The sequence below is a fragment of the Anas platyrhynchos genome, chromosome 3 (genome assembly GCF_047663525.1).
Source record: "Anas platyrhynchos isolate ZD024472 breed Pekin duck chromosome 3, IASCAAS_PekinDuck_T2T, whole genome shotgun sequence".
Classification (NCBI taxonomy): Eukaryota; Metazoa; Chordata; class Aves; order Anseriformes; family Anatidae; genus Anas; species Anas platyrhynchos.
In genome coordinates this window covers 106698771-106722465 of record NC_092589.1, presented here as the reverse complement: position 1 = coordinate 106722465, position 23695 = coordinate 106698771, and the positions used below count along the sequence as shown (strand labels likewise).

The 23695-nt window shown below is 37.5% G+C and overlaps 1 long non-coding RNA gene across 1 annotated transcript; it reads left to right on the top strand.

The window, feature by feature from the left end:
- Window positions 1–3758: 3758 nt before the first annotated feature.
- On the top strand, window positions 3759–12798 carry LOC106019470 (uncharacterized). Its single transcript, XR_001194323.5, has 4 exons — window positions 3759–4151; window positions 5487–5545; window positions 6459–6571; window positions 9402–12798. It is a non-coding gene; the product is annotated as an uncharacterized lncRNA (long non-coding RNA).
- Window positions 12799–23695: the final 10897 nt, after the last annotated feature.

The following is a 23695-nucleotide window of genomic DNA, read 5'->3' as shown; positions in this document are numbered from 1 at the left end:
TCTTCTGTGTATGCTGTGAAAAACATATATATATATGTATATCAGGAAATATGTGATAGCATATGGAGAGGTGGATGATAAAACCTCTCAAATAAAAAATCTGTAAGGGGCAAGATACCAAAATCTGCTGGAAAAAAAATGGTGAGATGCAGACACAGACCATATTTGGAAAAGCACCGGATGTACCTTACAAGCTTCCAAGCCCTTTTAAGTAATGAATTTGTGTGTTTTCCCTTTTGTCCTTTTTCTTTTTCTTCCAAAGGATGATTAGTTTCCAAGCATTACCAAAGTGTGCAAAAGTATTATGTACATGCAAAGACATTGCTAAGTGTTGTAGAAGTCTGTCATCAATTATATTTCAAGCAATTACTTTGATATCATCTTTCCTTTGTTTACAGTAGGCTACCATGAACAAGGATGTCCCTCGGGAAAAAGGATTTGGGGAGGGGAGAGAATATAGGAAGAAAAGGCTCTGAAAACAATATTTGGCTTGAAGCTTTTTCTAAGAAAAAAAAAAATGAATCATGCACAAAGTTTTCAGTGCAACAAAAGAAATCTTGTTAGCTTGCCAAAAAGGTTTGTTATAGCTATGACAGGAAACAGGAGAAAAAGAGGTGGGATCCAAAAGATTTTAAGAATTAAAAAAAAAAAAAAAGTCTGCAGATTTTGAAGTAGCTTCTCTAGTGTGCATGTTGTTTGTTGTTTTATTTTATTTTATTTTATTTTATTTTATTTTATTTTATTTTATTTTATTTTGTTTTGTTTTATTTTATTTATTTTATTTTATTTTATTATTTTATTTTTGTTTTTCCTTGGCAGATATGTTTTCTTTGGGTAGTTGATAAAATAATAATTGGTTCCATGTTCAGCACTGCTTTATCTTTGGCCTCAGTTCTTGAATGCAAGGAAAAAAGAATGTAGTTCACAGTCACACTTTTCCTTTTTTTTTTTTTTTTTTTGGTAACGATCTGAAGAATGCAAATATGATTCATTTCATAACAAGGAAATGATGCTGCAGCTACATGTAGAGCAGGGGTTCTTGCACTGCACTTGCTTGCATCCCACCATGCGCAGAGGAGAAGTGCCTACATTGGCAGAGCAGGGATGTCTGCACCTCATTTGGGGAGCAGAGGAGCTGGGAGATGAGCCAATCAGGGCTAAGGATGGGATCTGGCTTGTGCTGCTGCATCTAATCTCAGGTTTCTGGCAAATTAGCCAATTAAGAAAGTTGCAAATTTGTGGTGCAGACAAGTGAGAAATTCTGCAAGATCCATACTGGGACCTCTAAAAGGTGAGAGGATCTTGGTAGGCTGTGCAATGACAGTATCTCTTTCTTCCAACTACCAACTATGCTTCTCTACAGTCATGGCAGTGGCTGCCTTCACTCTGTTAAATGAGGAAGCTTTTAGCTTTCTGGAATAACATTAAGTGGTGTACAGCCTTAACACAATCTTTATAGACCACCACAGACTCAGATGTGTAGTAGGTTTACGTGGCAAGGATTTGGTAGCATGGGGCCATAGGGGTGGATTCTGTGAAAAAGATCTAGAAGCTGCCCCATGTTTGGTAAGGGTCCCACTGCTGACCAGAGCTGAGCAGAGCTGAGCTGAGCTCTTACAGAGCATATTTAAAACAGGGAAAACAAACAAACAAACAAATAAACAAAATGCTGTGCCACACAGCAGCTGGGAGAGTGAGAGGAGCGAGGAACAGCCTTGCAGGCACCAGGGTCAGTGAAGAAGGAGGGGGAGAGGTGCTCCAGGCGCCAGAGCAGAAGTCCCTGTGGCCTGTGGTGAGGACCATGGTGAAGCAGGATGTCCCCCTGCAGCCACTGGAGTACCACGGTGGAGCAGGGTTCTATGCTGCAGCCCGTGGAGGAGACCACGGTGGAGCAGGTGGCCCTGCACCGATAGAGGCTGCCGCCTGTGGAAGACCCCTGCCGGAGCAGATTCCGGGCTGGACCTGTAGCCCATGGAGAGGAGACCATGCAGGAACGGGTGACCTGGCAGGAGCTGCTGCCCGTGGGGGACCCAGGTTGGAGCAGTTTTCTCCTGAGGGATGGACCCCATGGTACGGACCCATATCTGGAGCAGTTCTGGAAGAGCTGCTGCCTGTGGGAAGCCCACGCCGGATCAGTTCGTCAAGGACTGCATCCCGTGGGTGGGACCCCACAGCACAGGGGACAAGAGTAACCGAGAAGGAGCGGCGGAGAAGAAGCTCTATAGACTGACCATAACCCCCATTTCCCCATTCCCCTGCGCCGCTCAGGGGGACGAGGTGGAAGAGGGCAGATGGAGGGAAGGTGCTTTTGTTTTCTTTCCTTTGTTTCTCACTTCTCTAGCTTGTTAGTAATAAGTAATACATGTAAATCTTACTGATGCTGAGTCTGTTTTGTCCATCACGATTAGTACTCTGCAATCTCCTCATCCTTATCTCAACCCTTGAGCCTTTCTCATCGTATTTTCTTCCCATTCCTCTTTGAGGAGGGGGAGTAAGGGAACAGTTGTGGTGAAGCTTGGCCACCCACCTGAGTAAAACCACCACAAGAAGCTACTGCCATTATCTAGATACAGAACAACACGGACACCGTCCCAATGTTTCTCAGACACTGTTATTGGTACATCTTCAAGGTAATCTTCTCTAGACCAGCAAAGTTTAAAAGCTTTAAAATCAGTCTTTACAATTATAAAACACAGCATGAAGATGTGACCAAAGTCTCGGGGCTTCCTCCTGCCTCTATGTACTGAAAAATCCTGAAAAGTGTCCTGGTTTCAGTTAGAACAGAGTTAATTTTCTTCCTAGTGGCTGGTAGAATGCTATGTTTTGGCTTAGGATGAGAAGAGTGCTGATAACACCCCGATGTTTTAATTGCTGAAGAGCAGTGCTTATACCAAGCCAAGGACATCTCAGCCTTTTGCTCTGTCCTGCCAATGGGCAGGCTGGGGGTGCAGCAAGAGCTGGGAGGGGACAGACCCAGGACAGGTGACCCAAACTAGCCAAAGGGGTATTCCATACCATCTGACGTCATGCTAAACAATATATAGGGGTGGCTAGCCGGGGGAGGGGGACCGGACTGCTTGGGGTTAGGCTGGGCATCAGTCAGTGGGTGGTGAGCAATTGCATTGTGCATCACTTGTTTGTACACATTATTAGTAGTAGTACTATTATCATCATTGTATTATTATTATTATTATTATTATTGTTGTTGTTGTTGTTGTTGTTGTTGTTGTTGTTGTTGTTGTTGTTATTGTTATTATTATTATTTTCCTGTCTTAGTAAACTGCCTTTATCTCAACTCACGGGCTTCACTTTCCATTTCTCTCCCCCGTCCCAGAGAGGGAGGGGGGAGGGTGAGCGAACGGCTGTGTGGTGTTTAGCTGCCAGCCGGGTTAAACCATGACAAAAAGCCAGAATCAGACCTCTAACATCCATTCAAATGTAAAAGCAGCATGCAGAAAAATTCTTAAGAAATTGGAAAACAGTTCCTTGCTTAATGTAAGCATTTAAGCATGTGAATGGATCTAATATCTAAGAGTCCTGTACCATCTCAATGAAGTAGGACTTCAATGCACCTTGACAGATAGTTAGGAATCAGAAGATTGTCATTATATAACACTATCAAAATCCTTTCATACTGCCTTTTTTTTTTTTTCCTTTAGTCATAGGAAATATGGTTTTCAACATCTCAATGTACTTTCTTCATTTAATTATTAAATCACAATTTATGAAAACAATATTCTTTGTTCTTTGCAGGTCTCCCCTATGAGGAACGATGGCTGCTGCAGCATGTTTATTTAAGTACCATGCTTAAACTAGACTTTAGCTCTCACGTGACTCACTAGATCAGTTTTCATTGCCCCTGGCTCTTTTTTATTATTTACCTTGCTTCTGAAGTTTCTTGTAAGGAGATTAGAATCCTTTACCAAAAAAATACAGTGAGTTTGGGGCTCATTTAAAATGCAGTTATTCACCCTGCAAGGGAAGGATGAATAACTTGGTGGCTGAGTGACAAACCAGTTTTATTACCTCCCACCTGACACTGGCCAAGTTGATCATGTCTTATCCAGAGCAGGACAAAGGCAGAACAGGTGATGGTAGAAATAGGTAGAATAGATAGAAAAGGTGATGGAGGAGATGTAGAAAGAAACATGGTGAGTAAAAAATCATTTAAAGTATTTGAACCTGTCTGTAGAGTGATTATAAAGTGGATCTGTGGCTTTGAACAGGCTTCCAGAATGACTGGAGAACTTGCAACACAACAGAGGTCAGGAATGAGAATCTGTCTTTCAGACACTGCCATGATGTGAGGAGACATCTGCCAGCTCAGCAGGGAGTCTGAAGCTCAGGAAGATAATTGAAGCAGTAATAAAATCTCATTCAGGGACCCATTTTAGGTGAACGCTTTCCTCTGCAGCTACATTTCAGAGCAAGAGATGCCTTTCCTACATTTCAATATTAAGCAAATGATGCAGATACACCACTTTTCCCAGCCCCCCCTTACAGCATACTAAGCAAAACAGGCAGGTGGAGTCTTCTGAGCTAATGACAGACCAAAATCATCATCTAGCAACTGGTGGTGCCTAATAGTGCCTGCAGATGCCTAATTAACGTTCATAAAGCCCTTGAATCCCTTAGATGAAGTCAGTATGCAGTAAAAGCGTAAATTATTATTATTATGGGTAGCAATTGCTTCATAAAACAATTTTGACTATTCTAAAATATATATATATATATTTATTATTAATCCTTTTGCTAAAATGGAATTGAGTACAGACCAATTGAGAATGTTTGTGTTTTTTTTTTTCTCACACATTAATTATTGTGCTCTTGTGTAAACAGTAACAAACCCATGTTAAAAGGTGCTCAGGAGTCTGGATTTTTAACAAAATTTAAGAATCCTGTTAAATCTGACAGAAAGTTGGAAAAATGAGTAACCATCAATGTGTTTGAATATTTAAAGTGGGCTATTTGGTAATGCTACAGAGCTGCTAAGAGAATTCTATGTCCTTCCCTTGTCCCTGACCCTTAAACTGCTTTGCATCTGGATATTTAAATACTTTGCACAGCTATGTCTTGCAGATTTCGCCTTCTCCATCTGCTTGTTTGTTTTCCTGTTTTTATTTTTCAGGCTGCTATTTTGTGTAAGCAAAATTATCCTTTTATGTCTCCTTTGCCTCTGTTGTTTCTTCTAGATATTGTAAACTACAGCATCTGTGGTACTTCTGCCATTATAGATTTATATTCTACTAGGTAGTGTGGCATAAAGATAAGAAGCCTCAATTGGCTCTGATGTCATAGCCTTACATATAAATCCCCAAAGCTTTTATCTGAAATTTTCTAAAAAGTATAAATGTAAATGACTTCTGTTGATTTTTAAAAAATATTATATGATAGGTCAATAGAAAAAGAGAAGCTACTGGCTATTTCAGAGAAGAAAATTACTCTTTACATTAGCAAGAGTGACACTTTTTTTTTTTTTTTGTCAGATAATCTGAATGCTCTGACAACAAATCTTCCTCAAAATTGGATGCATGACCTGAGAAAAGTAAGGATTCAGATTTGAATTTTAAGTCATTTCTCTGTCTTTTGGTCAGCATGTTAGCAGAATGAAAGGATGTGTCATGACCTTTTTATCTTTGGAGAGTGGGAAGTAACTTCAGATTTAGAGATTTCTCTCTTATATCCTAGAAACTGGGCCAAATTTTTAACCTCTATCTCCCAGTTATTTTGGGATTACTGAACTTCACTTACTCTGAAGCATTTCATGAAGGAAGTTAAAAATTAACACCCCTGCTTAGCTATGTACTTGAAAATGATCTCAGTTTTCAGCACAGACAGATCTTCATTGCTTAGTTAGGTTGGTCCAAATATATATATATATATACATATATACATGTATATATATTATATATATATATATATTTTATTTTTTTTTGATGTGTTATATTCTAAGAATCTAATAATGACTTTTGATGGACTTTCTGGATGACTCTGTTAGGTCAGGATCATGGTACAATATACCAGAAACATGTATCACTGGACAAAAGATAGGGGCTACATACCAAAAAAAAAAAAAAAAAAAAAAAAAAAAAGTGTTTATAATATCCTACAGGTTTCATATTCATTAATGCAGCCCTAAACCTTTGTTCCCTGTGAGTGGTATCCTGTGCAAAGCCCCATCAATATGAAACAAATTGCAAGATCGGAATCTTACCTGCTTAGAGAAATCTCAGATTACCTTAAAATTTCATTGGTTGGGTTTTGTAATAGCTGTTATATCCTGTTGAATTGTGAAATATTAAGAACAAGGCAGCAAAACATGCCCTACTGAACAGAAGATTAGGAAACAGGAATCACCGAAATATAATTCTGGATGACCTTGGGGAGAGGGAGGGGAAAGAAGTTAGTGCCAAATTTTCACTGTAGGTTCTGATTGTGATCTTTGCCCTTTGACACAGCTTGCATTCAATTCATGGGTGGTACATGGAACTTCTAGCTCCCGTTGACTCCAGTGAAGTCTTAGAAAGGTCAAGAAGGCCTGAGCCTTGCAGAGAAATCTAACCATGCCCAGGTAATTCCTGATACTTCTAAAAATAATGAGCACACAACACTTTGAAACAGAAATCTTAAAGGGAAAAAACAACAACAATAACAACAACATAAAACAAAACAAACACAAACAAACAAACAAAAAAACAGTGTCAAGTTTAGGTTAAGTAACTTTTGGGTTCACATTTTATATATTCATCAGTTCTTCTAGATTCACAGACGTTACAGAAGTAATAATAATAATAAATTAATTTAGCTGATGTACATCTCCTGCTTATCACATATGTCTACTATTTCCCCACATTACCCTTGAACTGAACTCAGTAATTTGTGTTTGACAGAAGAAGGTAATTTTTGTCTGTATGACACCATTCATCAGCTCCTCCAAAGTCAGTGCCTGTAGCCTATTGTGTACCAATTTTAATTAGGCCATGGCTGTATTAATAGTTGTTCCTGGTTTGTTATATTGTATTTGTGCTTAGGAATCCCAGTTGTGAACCATTTTGTTCTCAGTGTTCAGAAGTGCAACAAGAATTTATTCCCTGCCTCCCACAGATTACAGTCTAAAATAATTCAATGGGGAACAGTAAAGTCCCCTTGCTTTCTTACAGTATTCCAAAGGCTAATGCTTTGGTTAGAAAAGTACTAATGGATTATTATTGCTAATACAAATTAAGGAAACATGAAAGTTTCAACACGATTTCTTAAAGAAAGGTTACTGAAAATGAAGAGCTAAGGTCTTGTTCTTATCCACTTTGGATTAAAGCTCTACCTAAGCAGTGCAAGGACAGGAAACATAATAAACTCACTGGCCAGCCCTGAGGACTGAGACACCTGAAAGTTTTTATATTGCCATCTCAGCAAGTGTCAATACTATACCTGAATGCAACTTTTGTTATATTTACTTGGTAAATTTCCCAGTTACTCTGAAGTGCGATGATTTATGTACCCATAATAATGGCACATTAGGAACAGTGTGTGTTTTACAACTTGAGGCCATAGGTAACAGCTATTACAAGACAGCAAATGTTGGCTTTAGGGCTCCTGATACCAGTTCAAAATGCCAAAGACTGTTGATGCAAAAGGCTGATTCTAAGTCATGTCATTCAACTGTCTCCAATTTGTTCAAAAACAGCTGAAGGGTTAACTTTGTACCAACAGGCTTTATACCAGAGTAGGTATTGTTCATCTACATCATCCCATCTAATACCAGAACTGATACCTTTTGTTCTCCCATCTCTGGAAAAAAAAAAAAAAACAAAAAAAAACAAAAAAAAAACCCATAAAATAAATTCTGACGTGTGTACTCCGGCTAATGTGACAGAAATACAGATATCTGACTGAAGCTAAGCTGGATCACATTTGTTCATACAGGACAGATTTTGCTACTGATCATTAACAAACACAGCATTACTGATCACGTAACTGTAGTGTAACTGGTACTCTGAAGGAAGGAATAGCTTCTTCCCAATCAGTACCGATATGAACAACTCCAAGGTGTGCAGAAATACCCCCTGCCCCAACTGAAATACCTTCTCCTTCAATAGTGACTGAATCTGTTAGTGTCCTCCACCCAAACGAATAAGGCATACACTTAGCCTCAAACTGAAAAAAGGAAATAGTTTCATACCTGACAATGGGGTAGATTTTCACTTTCCCCACCCAAATACCACATGGGAAATGTTCTTGGTGGGTAGAGCTAAAACACACCCCAGATAATCCCATGATTGCTGTAGTAGCCAAAACATCCTACGGTGTTTTTACACCATGTCCTCCTAATGAACATTGTCCTGGGTGAGGCTCTGTGGCTGGCCTTGTTTTCCACATTCTGCAGTTATCTGTGTCATTTTCACAGAATTATATGAAAATGCTTTCCAGTTTTTACAGACTTCTTTGGAAGGAACTGTTTTTACCTACAACAAAAGAACGTTTTTGTTTCTTAACAGCACTGAGGATAAGCCAAAATGCACTAATTTCTCCTCACTTGTTAAACATTTAACATATCGCTACCCACACCCTGTAATTTCAAGACTCCTAGGATTTATATTTTAAAAGCATAATTGAAACTTCTTGGCAAGGGCCCTATGACTTCCAGTCAAAATGGTTATAGAAGAAAAATTCTCTGTCTTCATGTAAAAGAAATCCTGCCTAAATTAAAAGCAGTTGATATTAGCTCTTTTTCCCTTATAATAATATCTAGCATTAAGATGACAGCTAAAATATAAGGTGTTCTTGCATTTCAAGGGACTATGAAAGGAAAAAAGGTTGGTGGGGCTATTTTGGTGATGCCAAGCTGAACTCATATTTTGTCAAAACATCAGGTTGCCTATCTACATATGGAAATGCATTTTTAATTCAAAATTCATTCAACATCACACATATTAACCCATCATATCATAATAATTCAGTGTCTAATATAGCACAGAAAGAAAGATTCAAATGTTCTTATTGTGTGTGGTACACTGCAACAGCAGATTTCTTAAAATTTTAAAATAATTTAGATGAAATGAGCTCATCTACATTATCTCATTTTCAAGAAAATTGGATGTGGGAGTGTTGCTGGGGTTCATCACTTTTTTTCTGTCCTACACAAAAATATGTAAAATTTCTGGAGAGAAGCAGGTGTCCAAATCATATCAATGTAGAGGGCACTTGGCTTCCTATCTTTTAGCAAAATTGATCTGATGAAAGCAGTGCAGGGCAAATCTTGTGAGGAAACGTCAAACACCATAACCTATACTGAAATATATGCTTTTCTTTTTTAGTCTCTTAACCTTGAGTTTGTCTCAAGAGATCCTAGAAACTCCCTGTAGTTGTATTGCATCATTTATTTTTTACCCTGTTTCTGCCAGGCATAAAGCTACATCCCAACATCTTTGCCCACGGACCTGGGGCAGCAGCGATCCTGTTTCCTTTGCAGAACAGTCAATGAATTCCACAGCCAGCGTTTAGATAGCATTTAGATACCTACCAGTGCAACGAGTGTGCATCTCACTGCCCTCCTCTGCCAGTGAATGTCCCCTTTGTAATAACACCTGATGCATTATAATCCTTATTTCATACTACACATACTACAAACTCTTCTGATTTTGCTTGCAATCCAGTATTTTATTTTCTACACTTCATTAGCTTACAGGGAGAAAAAAAAATGTTGACTGTATTTCATTTCCTGCTCAGTGCTGTTGCCTGTAGGCAAGAGACTGATGGCAGATCTACAATGCCAGATCAAAATGAAAGGACAGATCTGAATTTAAATTATTTAAAGTAGTGTTCAAAAATGGGCTCTCCCTGCTACAATCTGTATTAACAATTATACAATTACACTGATGCAATGGTAGCTCTCAAAGAAAAGCATGAGATTCATGATGGGAACAAAAGCTGCTCATCAGTCTACCAAAGTCATGAAATTCTATTGCAAAGGAGATAAGAATGATCACTAATCTTATGATTTTCATAGTAGCTCTCCTAAAATAGCAATCACTTTCAGTAGGTAAATAAGATTTGGCCTTCCAGGAGATAAGAAAAAAATGTTGAAGCTAGGCTAATGAAAAGCCAAATGGAGTGCTGTGTTTGCCATGACCTTTTTTGTAACCTGTCATCATCCTTGCAGGTCTATCTGTAGTTGAGCTCTAAGACCCTTAGGCAGGGAAATTGTTAACTCATTAGAGAACGTTCCATCTTTGTTCTAGAATCTGTATAATGCTCAGCAAAAGCAACCTTAATCCCCTTAATACAAATAAAAATAAATAAAGGTATAATAGTAATGTGGGGTTGGAAGGGACTTCAAAGAACCAGTAGTCTATCTCTTGCTTTGAGGAAGAATTAAATGTGCCTATGCTATCCATGACAAGTTTGTCCAGACAGTTCCTAAAATGGACCTCTCTCTTTGAGAAAAAAATGGGATTTTTCATTTACTCTCTGAAGTCTGTCTCACTGCCTAGCTCTTCACATATTTAAAAAGTGTTTCCAATATATATTTAGAGGGCCTACACAAGGGGAAATACTAATTATGACAAAATATATTTAGTGTTTTGTTTTTTTCTTGGTCATGATGACTGTGATACACATGCTGCTAAGGCAAAGAGAGCCCCAAGTTTCAGCAGAACAGCTTCAGAACACATTATATCTGCACAATCAGAATGTTTCTAATGTCAGTGCCTGGTTTCATATGCAGCTATCACACACTAAATTACATTGAAAATGCAGTTAAGTAACTCAGAAGTAAGACTACATGAAATCTCAGTCAGAAATACAATAAAATATCATGAGTGTTTTCTCTCCTGTCCTTCCCCAAAGTCTGCATACACAATGTGCTCCCTCTGTTCTGTTCTGGAGGACAACGACATTTTTTGTCACAGTAAAGAAAATCATTTATTTTGTTTACATAGGTAGCGTGTCCTAGTCCATGATTTCATTGTTACTAATGTCTACCTTTGGAATTGCAACATGAAAGAGTATCAAACTATAAAAGCTTCAATATGTTTATTTTATTGTTGTTGTTTTGTTTGATGGTGTGTTTATTTGTTTTTAATATGAATCTATATTGGAAAAATATTCCGTGAAATAACCCACTGTAGAACAATATTTTGCTTTTTTCACTTGGAGTCCATTCAACACAAACATAAATGTCTTACTGATAGTTTGGAGGATATTCTTTGTAAATTTAGGTTAGCAAAACCCAAAATTATGTGTTGACAGACAGGAAAAGCTATGTCTAGATAGGACTGGTGAACATGTAGACATAACTGAGCTAACTCTAATCTTCTAATCATATACTTAATTCCTGTATTGATGGCAGAAAACCTAACAGAACATTGGTTTTGCTGTGAGCAAAAACCAAACTCAAGTGCAAGCACAATGTGCAAGCATAATTTTGAGCAAGCAGTATTATGCTTGCACAAAAACCTGAGCACTGACTTGGCAGCTGTATCCTATGGTATGCAGTTTTAAATTAAAACTAGCTTGCTATGTCTTACATGTGCTACAATCAAACTTCAGTCTGAAGCCTCCATATAGCCTAAATAGAAGCAGCAATGCATACTTCACACTTAGAAATGGTCTTCCAGCTCTGGCCATCTGTGGGACAGATGTGCAACACTCTTCTCACATCCATATCAAAAACAATTTCAGACCAACCTTCCTGTTGTGCTTCTTCTCAATGACCCATTTCCAGATCTCACTGATGGTAGCAGTCATTTTGCATGTTTTGCTTTGCACCCATTTTCACCCATCCTGTGCCTAGAACTCCCCCTTGGCTCTCTTGGCAATGTCCCTGATGGGCATAGAAGTGAACAGGCAGGAAGATGACAACTGTGGCACTGAAATGAATGTGTTTCTACTAAAATGGGAAAGCAGTGCAAACCATGAGAGTGTGTTAAATTTGATCACAAGAGCTGTTGGAACAGGAAAATCCTGGACTGTCAACATACTTTGGGATCTTGTCAGGTTTTATCAAACAGGCCCATAATCCCTTCACCACTATGAGAACCAAATGCACATCCTATTGCACTAATAATCTAGAACTGACTACAAGTTAATTGAAAATAAAACATAAGTCTTTAGTGCACTTTGCTGTGTGCATTTGCATAACCACTCTCCTCCCCCCCCTCCCCCCCCCCCAAAGCTACTATTTTTATAATATGATCAAAATGCTGTAGAGAAGAAAACACATCAGGGTGCTCTGCCATCATATAAAATGTTTTTCACAACATAAAGTACTCATCCAGTGCTCCACACAGTTGCTAGACTTCACTTTCAGATGAGAAACTTCTGCATGGAGATGATTCTCCACAACATCCATTGGCCCTTCCAGCAAGCAATACCTACCACATGGCACCCAGTATGGACTGAAAAGCAGAGGAGGGCATGGGTCGGTGAAGCTGGAGCCTCACAGTGTTACCATTTAAAAGAAGAAAATGTGCTGCTTTTTTTCTGATAATATTTGAGTCAGAGCACTGCATATTATTACCCTACAAACTACCCTGCCGCTCTTTCTGTAGCTGTAAAATGAAATTAGAACCTGTGGAGAAGGGGGGGTCTAACATAGCTCATTGTGATTACGTGCATTTCGCCTAACATGTGTCCTCAAATCTTCTGGTGAAAGTAATTATGAAAGTGAAATATGCGGTAATATGTGATGACAAGTGCTTGTTTTCCTGCTCAGTCATTGCAGCTCTAGTGTGGGAATACTGAGTGCCATTTTCATATAAATATCTTGCTGTAACTTTGTTGTTGCTAATAATAATAATAAATGCCTGTTGTTAATACTATTAAAACTACTTAAGAGTTTGCAGTCTGTTTTATGAAGAAATAGTACGTGATGAAAAAGAAATGTCTTTATGTTAATCTACTGCTAACATGACTTGTAGAGCTTGTTGTTTGAAATAGAATTTTCGTACCAGTTTGGATAAACATTTTTTTTTCTCATTTATTGTGCCATGAAGGACAAGACTAGTAACTGTAGATAGACTAAATGAGAGCAATTACTGGTATTGCACAGATATCCATTACAGCCCAGCAGCATTAGCATGTTGTGTCCTGTTTGGTGAGAACTCAGCACAGTGGTATTTGCTAATGTTATTACTTCTACAGTCAAAAGAAAGTGAAATGGGTCAAGATTCAGGAACTGTAACCATAGTAATGAGTAGCAGGATTCCAGCGTTTAAAGGAGAACTGTTAATTTTTTGTAGGAGACAAAAAACAGGGAAATAATATATAGCAAAAACATAAAAGACTGTAGCCTAACAGCAATGCCAAAGGGCCCAAACCTGCTCCTAGTGAAATTATCTAAAATCCTATTAATTTATTGGAAAGAAGATCAGAGTTTAGTGTAGCAAGTAATAACATTTCTTTATGAACTAAAGTTGCTAGAGAGGATGCTCCTGTGCTTGGTGATCCAAGTAGTCCTAGCCAGAACACGAATCTCCCTTCCCCAGTCCTGGCCTTTCCATATGCCCAAACAGAAGGATGCACACTCCATTCTAAACAGTTAAAGATAGCCCTTGCCAAATGCAATAAAAGCTGTTTGCAGATTGAAACTTTGACAATTTCAGCATTTTTTTATTTTTTTATTTTTACTTTTACCAATAAGCAAACATTGCACAACTCTTGAAGAAAAGCCATGTTCCAGATTTTCCAAGAATTTTAAGAATCACATAGTTTAACTGCATTTTATTCCCATCATATCAGTTTCCAGGTAATGAAAGTGTATGATCTCATACCACACTACGTGAGATTGAAATTCTGTCCTCACACCTATGCAGTACTCATCAGTTCAGTAATGTTATATGAATAGAGTTTAGAACAGTTTGTTCTAAGATGCTAAGATTTCAGTCGCCTCCACTTTGACACATAGTCGAATCTAAATTGTAGGCAGCCAGCCAGAGAGCTGAATTTTTTTTGTTCTTTACAATTTACTTTTAACTCTTAGATTATTGATTTACTTATTAATCATTTTTTAAATATTCCTTAAATCTGATAGATATTTTTTAACTTGAGCAATTGTATTTGTATTCTCGAATTTTATTTCCAGGATGCTTTTTTACTTTTCCTTTAAGTGTATTATGCTACACCAGAGTGCAGTCTCTATCAGTGAATTTTCTGCATCAGAAAGTTAGACAGTTAGTCAAAATTAGCCATCAAAACTCTCCCCATCTGTGGAGAGAAGCAGTGAGGGCAATTGACCTGCCTTTCCTTAGCAGCTACATCAAGAGTCTAGACAAAGAGCTTAAAATAGACAGCTAGCTTTTAAATAGGCAATTCTGGATTAGGTAATTAACAAATAATAAAAATAAATGGTTGACAGCCTCCCAGGATGTTGCAGATGCTAGCTAAGGAACAAAGGTGCTTTGAGAATACTGAAATATTTGGTTAATACTGTTCAGCTCTTTCTACTTCTTCTGGTTCTTTTAAGTCCATCTCCCATTTTTGAGTTAGTTCACTTTTGATAGACATGAAGTATGGCTATAGGGTGGTTACATTCTTCTTTCTTTCTTGTTACAGACAAATCCTTGCAACCAGGAAATTTGGTGATGAAAATCAGGCTTCTGACAGAAATATTAGGTTTCCATTCTTCCAAGGGAAACTATGATGTTAGAGTTCTGGTGGTCTGCCTAACATTGCCTTATCTTAACCTCCAAACTCACTCTTGCTCCTTTCATTCTTAAGCAGCACTTGACCTGTACGTGATTATTTTTCTCAAAGTGGCTTTAAAATAAGTTTTACCCTTCTGTGCCCGTTGGCCCCCTCCATGTCTTTGCAGGCTTACTCAAGCATGAAACCTTCCTTACTGGACCTAAGATACTTCTGAGTCTTATCACCTCTCTGTAACATTCTGTCTCAAAGGTAGTCACCAAAAATCAATAGAATGCATATCTATAGGGCTTCCTGTATGTCCAATCAGTTTCTCCACAGATGTTACAGAAGACGGTACCAAAGGGGAACCGTTCAGAATGGAAGGAAATGATGCTTCAGAAGAGACTTTAGGCTGCTAACCTTAAATCTTCTCATGGTTGAAGTGAGAGAGCTGTTGTTTTATGGTATGACAACACAGTATGAACCCTGATCAACCAGATGTGACACATGGCTGCTGCTTTGTGAGGTGTTATATATGCCAACTGAGTTTGCTCACATGATAGATAAAATGCAAAATTCAGGTATTCTTTCAAAGCTTCATCTACTACTCAAGTTTACCTCATTCTGTGATCCCTTGTGGTCAGTCAGCGATCAGCTTGGGTGCAGGAAATAATGCTGAAATAAGAAAGGAGATAAAACCAAAATAAGAAACTGAAATCAAGCTCAGCATGCACACACACACGCACACGAGATGGTAAGCCTTGCTGAAGCACATGGTCAGAGATTTGTTTTTCAAAAAGACATAGAGCAATAGCTTTAAAATATTATTTTGGATTTCCTTAGAGGTTCCCTTTGTAAATCACACAAGATTGAAATAAACTATCAACTGCAATTTGTTAATTTTATATGCTTTACTCCCTATATCCAATTGTGAAAAGAAAACAAACAAACAAAAAAAAGGCTTTAGAACACATTAGTGATTTTTATGTGTTCTTGAAATTGATTTATTTTTTATTTTTTATTTTTTTGGTACTTAATCCTCTGAATGTTTGGAATGAGTATCCAGGAAAATGACTGCTACATGCCATGTAGTAATGAGCACAGTAAATCAATTACTAATAAACTGTTAGTCTGATTGAAACTCGAACATTTTCTAACGGGGAAAAAATAAAAAAATAAAAAAAATCTTTATAATCATTTCCTTACTGGTGCATATATATATATAAATACAATTTGAAATTACATTTACTGATTCTACAAAAAGAATTGCATTTAAAATAGCTGCAATAATTTGTACTATGCTAAGTATCACCAGAGTCTCCTGTCATTGTCATTTTTCTCTTTAACGTAAATGCACTGTAGAACACAATATTGCTTAAAAATAATATCACCAGTTTAGGAGGAAATGAAAAGGACTTCATCTGCCTGAAACTGCAAAGTTCAAGTTTGTGTTATGTGCACTGAGATTTTAGTAGAAATTAATGTTTGGAGCTTATCTTGAAGAACAAAACAAACTGAGCTGTGTTCATTTAAAGGGTTAATAGACTTCAGAGAGAATATAAGTGTATGTTGAGAACGTCAAGGGAATGAGAGTGGGAACAGAACGATATCACTGCTGTAAGCAGCGCTATCAACGCCAGAGTTTACAGTGTACTAATATGAGCTTCCGATGATATGAGCCGCACCAAAATTCCTGCAATATAATATCTAGTAATACTAAGCACAGTCTCAGAAAGTGTCTCTACACCAGTTAGAAAGAGCTTACACCTTTTCTTTAATCAGATAAGGAATGTTGTGATGGCACACTATGTTTACCCAACACCTAATGCCCTGAAATATCAACTTAAATACTTGTCAGATTGTTTTCAAAGAGACTGGATCTCACTAGTGACGCATTTGTCAGGAATGTCAGCTTGTATCGTTCCTATGACCCCAACACAGAGATATTCAGATTTACTAATGGACTCCTGGGAATAACTATGAAAATAACTGTTACCCTCTTGAGAAGAATAAGGAGAAAGAGCATGACCTACACTTATTTTGAAACTACAGATGTGCAACTGTCTGTACTGGCAGCATCAATTTAAAATGGGAAAAGGTGGCACTGATTGTAGCAGATTTGAGAAATATCTGTCCCACTTACATCTGGCTCAGAATTAGCCCTAAGATGAGTTGTACAGTAGGTCAGCAGTAGCAAAAGGTCAAGCAAGATGGGAGGGGGAATTTTACAGGAATTTAGGATTCCATACTAATGAGTTTGGAGAATTTGCAGGCTGAGATACTTTCTGCAAAGGAAGCCATATAGACTCAGAGCATAGACATCAATTTAGATTTATTTTTGTATTTCCTGCTAGCTGGTTATTAGAGTCTTTAATTCATTTTTCCCATGTTTTCAATGAAGAGAGAACTTACTAAAATAAAATATAAAATACCATCTTGAAAAGCCCTTTTTCTCTAGATTCACTGTATGCTGCAGTGTCAAATGTTTGCCAGATGTTTATTTTTTGTTTGTTTGATTTGGTTTTAGTTTTTTAATATAATTAGATATAAGGTTAGTAACAGAAGACTCTCTTCTCAATGGTAGCAAAATACAATAACAACTCCTTTCCAAAGGCTGTGTATTGCCTTTATTACTGATTAGACATTTTCACTGCAGTCTGCGTGATTCAGTAGATTTATATTTTTGAGGATTTCTGTATCATTTCAGCCAAAAATCTGTGAGTTCCATTCCAAAAATAATGGTGGACATAATATGGCATTTGACCTACATAGAAAACAAAGTTCTAGTGACCTTTTCTTTGATAAATTCAAAGTCTTTATTTTTTGGAGCATAGGCTTGCAAAAGGGTGGAAAATGAATTTTTTGCAAGATACATCTCCTTTGTTGTTCCTGCAAAAATCCATCAGAAACAAGTCAAAACAAGCCTTAACACATAAGTCAGACTTTGAAAAAAGTAAAGGCATTCTCCCAAAAGTGAGGCAGCTGCACTGCCTATACTTTGTTACTCCATCTTTCTGAGCCAAACTCTGGGCAGAATGAAACCAGTGCATGGGGATGGATGGATAATTGGGCAGGAGACAAAGCACATTAGTGAGAGACATAGATGGGAGATAAACATGTTAGGGATGGAGGGATGGATGGAAGGCAAACATTTTAGGGAGGTGAGGGGATCTGGAGTTTTACACAAAACCACAACAGAAAATCTATTGATCACAGTTAGGCACCTACAGAGGTTAACTGTCCAAGTCACAGGAAAAAAAAAAAAATACATATATATATATAGCTACCTTGCCCTTCCTATGTCACACAACCCTATGACAAGTGTTCCCTGTCATCACCTCCCCACCCCCCACACACTCTTACCAATAATCCAAAACTTGAAACACCAATGATGATAAGCTCTCCTGTAATAACTGATATTTAAATTAAATACAGAGGTGCTACTTAGAAGGTGAAAGAACATAATTCTATCCTTGTCCTGCTTTGTGAGACAGAAGGAAAGTTAACGTTGGCAGTAAAGGTGATTTTATTTTACTTTTTAATTGTGGTCACTGCTTCCTAGGAGTGGATCTGGGAGCATAATGTCCATATTACACAGGCCCATGAACTCACCACATTTACAATAAGTTCTGAGGGGACTGAAGCTGAAAAAAAAAACAAACATATTCCTCTGTGGCATGCATATACCAGAATTTAAATGGATGCTGATTTGTGCTGACATTCCTATACACTTTCCAAGGCTGTAATGACTAATACTTCTGTAGTATCGTCTCTGACTACACTAAAAGCTTCCACTTTCCTCAACTATAAAATTTAATTTAAAGTTTCATTTAAATTAGGAACCTCCTCTAGCCTTGTAATTTTCATGCATAAGGATGCTGTAAAATAAACTTATTACAGGAAAAAAAAATCAATTGGTATTCTCATTTGATTTTTCCTTCTAAACAAAACATCTATAGCTGTTGATGGACTGTAACATTTCATTTGTAGTAAAAGAACAAGTAAGCAATATAAAGGTTTTGTTTGTTTGATTGTTTGTTTTTGTATTTTTTATTATCCAGTTTAGGTTTCATCCTAGCAGGATACAAAATTGTCAATTGAATCCCCATGCTCAGTAACTGAAGCTTAACACCTTGGAAATTATTATTTTATTTTTTTTTTTCACTGAAATGAAAAATCATCTGGAAAATATTCCACCCTTTGATCTAATACACATCAATTTTAGACTTACCTTAATGGCTTTAAGGGTGGAATTCCTTATTTCCAGCCTTTCCCTTGTTATCAGGACAACATAGAGTTCTGTTTACCAGCAGTCAAATGATTTACAGATGACAGTCAAAAAGGAATTTGCAAAGTCTCTGTTCCATGAAAAATCATGATCCACTTAGCTTAAAAAAAGATCTCTAAACTACCATTTTAAATATTTTCAAGAATACCTAAACATCTAAAAGTCCACACTGAAGTATTTTTTTTCTTTTCTTCCACCACAGGTTCAAAACATATGTAGCCCTTGAATCTATCATAAATATAAATTAATGTTTCATATACAGGGCTAGAACTCTCTATTTGAGCTCTTCAAGGGATTTTTTTCTTCATTTGCTGCTTAGGGAAAAAAAAAAAAAAAAAAAGGCAAACTTTTTTCTTCCCTGTAAACTACTCTCAAAGGACAAAGCTGGTGTGAATACCAAGCTCTTAGCCTCTGTTACACTCTTTTTTGTGGGTGTGTTTTTATGGCCTCCTCTTGCAGACCTTGCTTGCTTTGGATAATCTTCATTTACATCAGTATTTAAACTGAAGTAAATGGAACTTCTTACATAAGACACTACTTGACATGAGCAATGTCAGCCAGGCTTTTTGTAGGTATTGCAGGATGTGATTTTGCCTTACAACAATAGCATGCTTCAAAAGAAAGGTCAAGAAAGGAAATCTCCTTTGAGCACAAGTCCTTTTGAAGCCACACACTGAAGTCTCAAGCCCTAAATCAGTACACATACCCTTCATGAGAGCACTGAGCAGTTTCTTCCAGCCTGAAATTTTGCATTCGTCAAATTTTAGTGACACTCATATTTGTGAATACAGATGTTTTCTGAATTGAAATGAATGGAAGCATTCATTTACACAAGAAACTGGCAGGCTACTAGTGTGAAGTGGTATATGTCAATAGACTTCAGGTGTCTGATGCTCTACCCACAAAATCTTAGCCAGTACATAGGAAGTGTATTAGTCTGTGCAGCCTGAAAATTTTAGCATAGAGTGCAGTAGCATATTTCCGGACTTGCCAATATATAGATTCTGTGTATGTGAAAATGTATATGAAAAGCAGATAGGATTTTTTTTAGTGTTCATTTAAGATCAATTTGTCCTTGATGAGTATTAAACACAGAGAAGGGTGAAGCTGTAATGAAGTTTCTCAAGCTAGCAGCCATAGTGGAGAATGAAGATCACTGTTATCCCAAAACTCTAAAGAGCACAGAGACTGATTTTTCTCCAAACTCTACATACCTCCAAAATACAAAAAGATAAAAAAAAAGAAATAGGGTGTTACTTCTTTCTTTTCATGTCTTGTATGTTTGGCCCAAGACAGCATCCCTGACTGATGGCCAAGAACTCCATAAGACTCCATGAAAGACAGCTAACTTATACCTAACAAGTAAGCATGTTTAGAAAAGGAGCTAATCTTTCACATCCCCATTTTCCTTCCCATTAACACCAGTATCACTTGTCATTTATATTAAAAAAATAAATAAATAAATCTATTTTTCGCTATGGATAAGCATGTAGATTTGTCTCAGCACATAGAATTGTCTCAGGAAATAAGTTTTCACTGTGTGCCAGAAACAGTGGCCTACGGCTTGCCCTCAAAGTAGGAGTACCCTTTCCAGAGGCGCTTGCCTCTAAACTGCATGGCCAATGAGGTGCTGTAGGAGGCATGGCACCCAGCCAAATAGATATGAGACAGCTTCCAGCAGACGATAGGTGCTAAGTGAAGTAAACCTGTCTAGCTTCATGAGCCTCCAAGGCAAGAAAACTCCAGGCTCTGTCTGAAAACTTTTCATTGAGACAACAACTCAGAAATCCTTGTGTACCCACTGAAGTCTGCCAGGTCCCCTTCAAGTGTCATCTAGTCCTTTCTGAGCTGCATATGTGAGAAGCTGAGCAACCAAGGCTCCATTCTGTCATATTATTCACATGACTGTGAATCAGCTTTTGCAAGGATTAGAAAATGTTTAGAACCAGAAAAGATCTAAGAGAGGGTGTTTGATTGCCACAGGAGTTTGCAGATCATGACAGGCTAGCACAAGAGAGCCCATAACCTTACGAAATGCAAGTGTTCCAGGACAGCTAAATGGAAGATTTCACTTGCATAATTTGAGAAAAGTTCAGCTCTGAAGTATGACAGGAAAAGTCTTGCTCAACACTGTTGTTTCCATTTTAACTCAAACTGAATAAACAGATCCAAACGAGTCTGGCTTTAGGACAGGAGATTTCCTGAATGCACTCAGGTGATACATAAAGCTATGTAATGAAATGAAACCTGGCCAACTACTTGAGACTACATTCATTGTTCTAATACCTAAGGAAATAGTCTCCCAAAATTATGCCTTATGAAGATGTATTTCACACTCTTTCTTACAGGTTTTCTGTATAAAGATATTCTGTACAGCACTAATTCCTAGGTCTGAATAATGTCTTCAGAGATGTAACAATATGGAGTCATCACACTATGACAACAGAATGGATCACAAAACTACTTAATGCTGTACATTTTTGAAAAATTTTCCTATCTCTAAGCAACAAAGAGGCCTTTATTTTTTTCTGGTAAGGGAAGTCTTTTCTTACCATTTTATATTAAAGAATACACCTTACTCAAGAACAAAATGGTGTGCTCTACTTCTCAGTCACACTCCTGTTAAACAGAACAGTTTTGGGGTTTTGATATAAAAATTACCCCAGCCTTCCAGAAATGTCTGTTATCCTGTGCATTTCCAGCTGAAATGCTAATGAAGATAATCCAGGATACCATGGGAATTCATGGAGTTGGACAGGGAGACATTGACAGTAGGTACAATACTGTAAGTGAAGGACATTTTATTTGTTCTATTCCTACATCACAAAACAGTTTTCAAAGTGTGAAGTGTTATTGTCAGGGAATATTTATTGTCATAATCTATAGAAACTTTGATCAAATATGCTAATATTTTACTATTTCACAAGTCAAATATGTTGAATGTAATGTATAGTGGATAAACTATCTCTATACTTTGAATGCAAATCTTTCTCTTTGAAATGCTTTGTACCAAACACTGTTTTGTCAGAACTCCTAAATGTTAAACTACTGTCAGCTTAAGAACTTCTGCTTTAATTAAAACACTGTAAGGTACCTTTGGTTCATTTCTGAACTTGTCAACAAGGGCATGAAAATCAAAGAGGTGAACAGAAACCCAGGTACAGTACAAGGTGGTATTATGTAAGATTTCTTTCAATTTGGTAGCTGTTTTTAAGTCCTTCTTGCTTTGAATTTGCAGTTGTTTGTATTGAGTTACATACATTACCAGAGTTATGCCCATTACATGGAGCTTTTGTAAGACAGTCAGAAAAACATTTGTGCAGGATATCTGGTAGTATATGCAGAACTTGGTCAAAAATAGATAACATCTGAATTACCACCATAAAGGGGAAATTTTACACTAGATAATCATTTTTAATACTTTTTAAAATAAAACTATTAGTATTATTATAACATTGATTATTAAAGAGGATGGGGGCACAGAGCAGTGGGAGGAGACTATTTTATTACTTGTTAACTAAAAATAAAAACATGCTTGGATTAGATTAGGGTTCAGTCCTCAAAGTTGCCAAGCTTTCTGGTCCCAATTCAGTAAATCACTTAAGCATGTGCTTAAGTTTTAAGCACATCATCAATTCCAAAGAAATGATCTGACTCACACATGCCTCGTACATTTCTGGAATAGAGCCAGAGATCTCAGGACTTTCCAGTATTAAGACCTTCATTTCCTAACTGAGCTAAAAGTAAGAGGTAGATTGCACAGAGCATGAGGCCTCCCACAGACCTCCACATTGGCCACACGAGTTGGGAATCACATCTGGATCCACTGTAACCCACATGCCTCACAATGTGTTGTGACCATCCCTACCATGGTACAGAGCTGGCCACAATGTTCCTGCCCTTCTCCCTGTCAAGGGTGAATCATATTCAGTGTTGCTGAAATTCCTACTTATCCAAACAAGCAATAATAGAAGCATTTGAACAGAAAGGAGTTTTGAGTCATGTAGGTGGTTTTCTTGTGTGGGAAACTACTCGCTTTGTATCTTTGTGATTAGGAAAGTCAGCTTCATTTGCCTCTGGCTGTCTGAGGCAAACAACAAAAAGCACATTCATTCTCTTATTCTTTTCTCCTCTCAGGAACATGGAAAAAGGAAAAAAATGTTAACTCCTATGTCATAGCCAGGTTAAAAGAACATATTTCCTGTTTGTAAGGCATCACTTCTACCAGTGATTTTTTTTTTTTCTCTACTAGCCTTATTTATTTATTTTTTTTATCCAGCATTTTGTATTGCCTACCCTGAAATCCCATTCAGATAGACAGAGAAAGTGTTATCCACATGCATGCTGAGCAGTGCACAAACAACTATGCTGGGACATCAGCAATATTGCAATGGAGAATGCAAAGCATTATATCAAACCCCAACTGGAAGTGATATCTATCCAAAACAGGTCAGGATCTGACTAGAAGGAGCAACCTCTGGATAGAGATGCAGGAGACGTAGTGCAATAACACAGTACATTTCTCTGTGTGTGCCCTTGTGTTTTCTGGCATGCTCTGACAGAAATCTTAGAACTGATCAGTTTTCATGGAAGACATGAAAAAATCAAGTCAGCTTTGGAGATCTTTATAAGACAAGAATGAGGAGCAGCATGGGCAATAGTCCAAAAGGGTTTCTCAAAAAATTAGCAGACAAGAGACATGGGCGCCACAGTCAGAGAAAAGATGGCAGACATTAGCTTCTTACAGCAGCATGAAAGTGATATGACTGGTTATAAAAAAAGGTC